Below are 7,441 nucleotides of genomic sequence, written 5' to 3' on the forward strand. Positions count from 1 at the left end.
ATCACATGGGAAGAGCCTATTTGCTCCCCGGGGGGAGCAGAGCTGCACTGGGAGCCCCTGCCCGTGGGACCCTTGAACCCAGCCCCGCTCCTGTTCCGGCTCTGCCTGTGTTGCACCAGCAAGGGAAACCCAGAGAGTTTCCATCACATGAGCAGAATCAAATCCCTCCATTCCTGTACTCTGAGTGAAAGGTGACAGGAGAGGGGGGAACAGCCTCAAGCTGCGCCAGGGCAGGCTCAGATTGGACACTCAGATTGGAGAAGAGCCCAGCTCCCTCCTCTCCACAACCTCTTTTCAGGTAGTTGTGGAGAGTAATAAGGTCTCCTCTCAGCCTCCTCTTCTCAAGGCTCTCTCAGCCGCTCCTCGTCAGTCTTTTTCTCCAGCCCCCTCACCAGCTTCGTTGCTCTTCTCCGGACACGCTCCAGAGCCTCAACATCCTTCTTGTGGTGAGGGGTCCAGAACTGAACACAGTACTCGAGGTGCGGTCTCACCAGTGCCGAGTACAGAGGGAGAATCCCCTCCCTGGATCTGCTGGTCACGCCGTTTCTGATCCAAGCCAAGATGCCATTGGCCTTCTTGGCCACCTGGGCCACCGCTGGCTCATGTTCAGTCCCTGTCAACCAGCACCCCCAGGTCCTTCTCCTCTGGGCAGCTCTCCAGCCACTCTTCCCCCAGTCTGTAGCACTTCATAGGGTGGTTGTGCCCCAAGTGCAGGACCCGGCCTTTGGCCTTGTTAAACCTCATGCCATTACTGATGTCAAGCTTCTCATCAGTCAGCACCCCGAGACCTTCTCTGCAGGGCTGCTCTCAGCCACATCACCCCTCATCCTCTGTTGAAACTGCTGATTGCCCTGACCCAGGTGTAAGACCTTGCGCTTGGCCTTGTTGAACCTCATGAGGTTCTCACAGGCTCACTTCTCCAGCCTGTACAGGTCCCTCTGGATGACATCCCATCCTTCTGGGGTGGCAACTGCACCATGCAGCTCTGGGGAGACCTAAGAGCAACCTTCCGGTACTTAAAGGGGGCCTACAAGGGAACAGGGAGGGGCTCTTGCTTAGGGAGTACAGGGAGAGAAAGAGGGATAACGGTTTTAAGAGGAAAGAGGGGAGATTTACATTTGATATTAGCAAGAAATGTTCTCCTGTGAGGGTGGAGAAGCACTGGAACAGGTTGCCTAGAGAAGCTGTGGGTGCCCTGCGACGGGCGAGGGAAGCAAGCAGACGACTCAATATGAGTGATAAAGCAAGCTTCGACTTTATTCAAAATCAGCCCGGATTATATACCTTAACATTCAAAAGATGCTTTGTGCTTTGTGCTTTATGCTTTATGCTTTGTTACAACTTTTACATGATTAGTTACTTAAAACTATTTGCTCTTTATTGATTCATTGTCTATTGTTAATTCATTATTGATTCATTGTCCTTTGTTAATTCATTATTACTATATTGCTACTTCGAGTTTCGTGTATCTTCTTGCAGGTATGTTACAGTTACAGCTGAGCTCAGTGCTCCATTCTGTTCCCTTGGGAAGGATTCACTTGTCCTTCAAAAGTTTCTTCTTAGAGATTCCTTCTTGCATGCCTTCTTGTTCTTTTAGTCCACATCCACACTCAGAGTTTAACAAGGTTTCCATTTATACAATACGTGTCTCACAAAGCTTTTCTATTGAATCATGTCCTTTTTCACTTAACCATTTCCCAACATTTCCCCCTTTTTCTTTTTGCACAAGCAGAGCATGGTGATTTTTTGTTATACTGTGCATAATATAGTTGTAGCCTATCTTAAATGCAGCTATAAGCAACAGTATTAAGCCTATCCAACGCAATACTTCTTTGATCATAGAGAGGAGCCAAGGTGATAAAGAGCCCAATACTGATTGTATGCAATTGTCTATTCCCCATCCATCTTTTTGTTTCAGTTGGTGAAGGCCCTGCTGTAACCTTTTTATTTTAGCATGTATAGATGTGGAGTGATCAGACAGGTTCAAGCAGCACATTCCTTCAAACTCCTCGCATCCATGGCCCTGCGCCAGAAGCAATAAATCTATGGCAGCTCTATCTTGTAACACTGCATGATTGACGCTTTGTACATCACTTGTGAGCATGTCCAGAATTTCTGATGTCATGTTCAATTCGTCTTTTGTCCAATAACCCAATTGTTTTGCTAAATTCATTGCCTTATTAGCTGCAGCTCCAGGGAGGATGGTCGCAATCGCTACCTGTTTGAATTCACTCCAAAATGTAGGGTCTCCTATCTGATTGCAGTCTAGCTCATGTACACTGCGTTTTCTCCTGCTCGTGTTTTGGCTCCACTGCATGATCAAAGATACATTGGGGTGAAACAGTGATAGTCTGCCAAGATAACAAGGCCCTCCTTGTGGTTGTGCCGGTATACCATTCCATGCTCTATCTCCACAAATCAAGAAGATGCCTTTCGGTAGCCTTTTTGGGGTGTCAATTTTGCTAGCATTACGTTTATCAAACGTTTGGTCGAGAACACTAAACCAATCTAAATTAGAATCCAAAGTAGCCCAAGTACCCCTGTATTTTAACCACGGTCGAGGTGCCACATCACTTACAGGAGTAAAATCAACCCATCCTCCTAAAGTGTTTCTTGACAGACTGGCATTAGCGCTCCCAAGAAGGTCTAACTCTTCAGGGGGTGATTGCAAGGTGGTGTTAAGTGACAGTATTGACACTGCCGATAGGCATCATGAAGTGGTGGAGTTCCATTAATCGCTGCATCTAAACCTTAACTGCAGATAGATTTCGGCACAATGTTTCATTACTCACAAAACCACAAAATTCCTCAGGCTTCCACACTGGCAGACCTATTAAACAAGTTCGAAAAGGATTAGTCACTCCTCCTAGGCTAAGACAAAGCGAAGACTGATTCAATTGATTTGCAAATGTTACCCAAATATTGTCCCTTGGCTGATTAAAACGTGTTATGCCCAAAACTATAGCTACTGATGCTATAAACAGTACAATGTGATCAATTTTTATAAGCATGATCACTGTTCCCCTTTTGCAATTGCTCTATACAATTCTTCTTTTAAGTTCCCTTCGATGGGACCAAACAGTGAATGTCTTGTAGATGTTACCTCCTTGGAACAACAATAGGTTAAAATTCTTGAATTTAACTGAGCCTGAATTCTTCTTACACAGGCCCTCAGTCTCAAAATGATAAAAGGCCAATATTTTTTTGTTCTGGTGATTCAAACAAGGCTATGGAAATGGACAAAGGTAGTTTAGTTTGTCTCCGCAGCTCTCTCTGCCAATTATAAAAACCAAATTTAAATTCACAAGTTGAACACCATAGTGCTCTCAAAAATTTTTGCCTTATCCAAAATATTTCTTTACACATTCCACATTGTAAAGCTACCCATGCTGCACATTGTGGGTTTTTTTTTTTTTTGTTTTTTATTTTATTTTTTTTTTTTTTGCCTCCAAGACAGTCCTGTTTAGCTGGTCCCTCAACTTTAAATGTTGCTAACTCTTCTATCCCATTTACAATATTTTCAAAGGGTGTACAACTTTCAACTATGTCGTCAATCTCTTTTTGATAGCCTCTTAACCTCTCAATAATAGGTTTTACAGTCAACAAGAGTTTGTCATTGACCCTCTGCTTGTCTTCTTCCATCAGAGGGAACAATCTGTCGGTCATTGACTTCTTGAGTTATTGCTGCTTTAGTCCATTTACTGGGAATCCATTTAGGACCTGTGGGAGTAAGTACACACATGTACCCTTTTCCCATGTATTTTACTTCAGCTGGTCCCATCCAGGTTCCCGTTGTTAGATCTCTGTACATAACAAACATTGGTGGATTCTTTTGCTCATCACTATCATGACTATGGATCCATGCTGATGGTTCTTTCTCATCTCCAAATATACATAGATGGTTTAAAACAAAGAGAGTCTTTGCTAATCGTTCTTGAACATCAGATAGATCCATAAATTTTTGAAGATATTGCTTTAGGGTTTTGATGAGCCCTTTCAATAATAGCTTGACCTGTGGGGGAGTGTTGGAATACCAGTAGTATGCCGTACTCCCCATGTTTGTAAAAATCGTCGAACCCTCATGCTAGTATATGCTGGACCATTATCCGTTTTTATCACCTGAGGCACTCTCATAATGGCAAAGCATTGTGTTAAGTGTCTTATAACACGGAGTGCCTTTCCACCCGTTTGCGCAGAGGCCCATATATATTTGCTATAAGTGTCTATGGTGACATGTACATATTTCCATCTGCTAAATGCAGCAAAATGGGTCACGTCCATTTGCCATAATTCTTGAGATCTGAGACCTCTTGGATTTACACCTAACCCTAAACCAGGTCCATGATGACTGCATGTAGGGCAGGTGCAAGACAATTCCTTTTGCTTCCTCCATTGTAATGTTGAATTGTCGATGTAGTCCTCGTGCATTTTGGTGAAAGGCATTATGTGCTTCCTTGTGCCTTCACAAAATCACTCAGTGGTGCAGCCAAAGATACGAGTTGATCTGGCCTCCATAATTTCCTTCTCCAAGTCCTTCTGTCCACATATGACTTCTAATATGTACTATGCAAAAGGGCACGTTCGTTGTCGGATAGCTGATTGTAGTTGTTGAATTAAATCAAACAAGCGTTGATTGTGTATTTCTTTTAGTCGAGCATCTTCTACATGATTCACTATATTGGCAACATACATGGAGTCCGTTACTACATTCAGATCATGATGTATCCATTGTAAAGATCCATTCGGGTACTCTAATCTCCCCCTTTTTCTTTATTTGCGTAAGGGCTCCGATAAATTGGGATTGCTCTTGGAGAATTGTGAGGTCCACAGGCAAGTTGGGATCTATACGGTCCACTGTGCGGTCGACAAAGATTTTCACTAAGGCGTTGTATCATTTGTCGTTGTTCGATTGTTAAAGTAATTTTCCAATGCTGGATCAGTTCCTTTTAAAAGAGGACGCAAAACATCCAGTTCATCATTGGGGATTCCTGCTATAGGTCACAACCATTGCAGGTCCCTAAAAGTCGTTGAACATCATTGACTGGTGTAAGCGAGGTGCAAAAGGTTAATTTTTGTGGTTGTACTTGAGAATTCGTTATGTTCCATCCTAGATATTTCCAAAAACAGGGGAACGTTGAATTTTTTTTCCATTGCTATAATCAATTATGGTGGTTAGTTGTGTCTCCAAAATTTTTTTTCTTGTTGAGTGGTAAATGGCTGGTTCTGTGCAAAAAGAATATCGTCCATATAGTGATAGATCAGGGTTTGTGGCCATGCACGCCTTATTTCTCTTAAAGCATTATCCACAAACAACTGACACAAAGTGGGGCTATTTTTCATGCCCTGCGGCAATACTGTCCACTCAAAGCCCAGAATCAGTCCTTCCCTATTGCTTGTGGGTAAGGTGAATGCAAAGCTTGATTGGTTCATTAGGATGTAACTGAATAGTGAAGAAACAGTCTTTAAGTCTATGATCAGCAAATGCCTGAACACAGAATAACAAAAACACACATATTGGATGACCATCAAGTCGACTATGAGCTTTCTCTGAGTAATGGCTTTTCCAATTTGCTCAAAGTTTGTTGTGCATCACTGCCTAAAAGTACAAGGTGCTGTTAAAGCCATGTCCTCCCTTAAGAAGATCAAATAATGGACTTAGTTCTGCATTAGTTCTACACAAATAAGGTTTAACTCAATTGATTGTTTCTAGGAGGTTTTGTAAATTGTTTTAACTACTATTTGCAATTTGGCTTGCTGGGGTTCAATTGTGGCATTCAAAATTTTCCATTCAAAATATTTCCAGGTTTGAATTTTTCAGGTGCGACTTGAAGGCCTGTTTTCTCTAATACAATCTTTGAAATGGTATTAATTGAGTAATACAACTGCTTTGGGTGATATACACAGGTGGGAAAGGAATATAAACCATAGCTTGTATTTGTCCAGTAAAATCAGAATTAATAACACCAGGTTACACAAAAAGACTTGCGAAGTGACACTCGAATGACCCACTGACCAAAATACTTAAACCGTTACCAATAAGACCAAAAGCTTGGAGCAAAACCTTGTGTGCTTTTCAATCTCTTCTTACTGAGGAGGCTGTGAAGAAGATCCAAGCAGGAGCATTTACTGTTGTCACACGTCTCCATTGCATGCTGGGTTGCTGGTTTCCTTTGTTCTTTAATGTTAACGGTTTACCCTTCTTTTATCTGTTTTAACCTGTATGGGAATTCTCAAGGCTGCAAATGCATTAACTTTTCTATTCTTTTGTAATTTTTTACTCTCAGAGGATACTCCTTTTGGACTCTTAAATCATGTCTTCATTAGTGTCTGGCTAAAATTCCCTTTACGGTTGTCTGCACTAGGACCCAGCAGTTGCTGATCTGATAAGGGGCACTGGAATGCAGAGTGTTCTTCATAAACTGTTACTCCCCTAGAGAGAGATAGAAACTCCCAGGCTGAAACAAAACAAAAAAACCTTACAGGAGTAAGAGGGGGGGGGCGATGGGGGGGTGGGGGGGGGAACTCACACACAGCCATAGGGCTGAGGTTTTTTCCATTTTTGTTTTGTTTTGTTTTGTTTTCTACATTCTTTTTTCTATTTTTTCTTTTTCCATTTTCTTTTCTGTTTTTCTTTCTGTATTTCATATTTTCTTTCTTTTTTCTATTTTTTTTTTTCTATGTATTTTAAAATCTTGTCATCTGCAGCCTTTCACTTCAAAGGTCCCAGGTAAATCTCCCTGTTTGCCGGCTTAGTGGACGTTTGAGATTGAAAGGTTTCAGAGTTGCATTTTAAAGATTAATCAAAACAGAGGCTCAATATAACCAAAACCCAATTTGCAAGTCTTACAAACGTTTAAAGCGCTTTAAACACACACACGCATACACACACAGAACCACTCTTTTGAGAGCTGGCTTAATACACCTATACAACCTTGTTTACGACCGGTCAATAAGAACAGCATGATGGTATGAATATTTAAACTACACATGGCACCGAACACACACAACACTCAAAACATGCATATATATCACAAAATAAGGCTTGTATCAATTGTTTAACAGGTAACAGTCCTTGGTTGTTCTAGCATTTTCGTGGCATCTTCTTCCTCCTCTGATTCCTTGCTACCTTTTTACCTTGTAACGTTTTATACAATTTGTAATCTCTTTCCAAGCTTTCATTAGTTTCTTTGCAGTTTTATCATCATCTGTAAATGCCTCCCACGGGATGTTCCCAAATTTGCGCCATTCACTTTCCTCAAATATCTCATTTGGATCCTTAAAACATCCCCTAGTTTTTCCTAAGGTAATGAGTCCCGCAAGTTGTTTGAGATATTGTGAGTCAAGTCCTCGCTTCTCTAAGAAGCTTTGTAATATTTCATAAGCCACTTCTCTATCCATTTCTGGTCAGAGAAAAAAAAAAAAAACCCTTATAAATTTATAA

Source organism: Cuculus canorus, chromosome 24, assembly GCF_017976375.1.
Source record: "Cuculus canorus isolate bCucCan1 chromosome 24, bCucCan1.pri, whole genome shotgun sequence".
Taxonomy (NCBI): domain Eukaryota; kingdom Metazoa; phylum Chordata; class Aves; order Cuculiformes; family Cuculidae; genus Cuculus; species Cuculus canorus.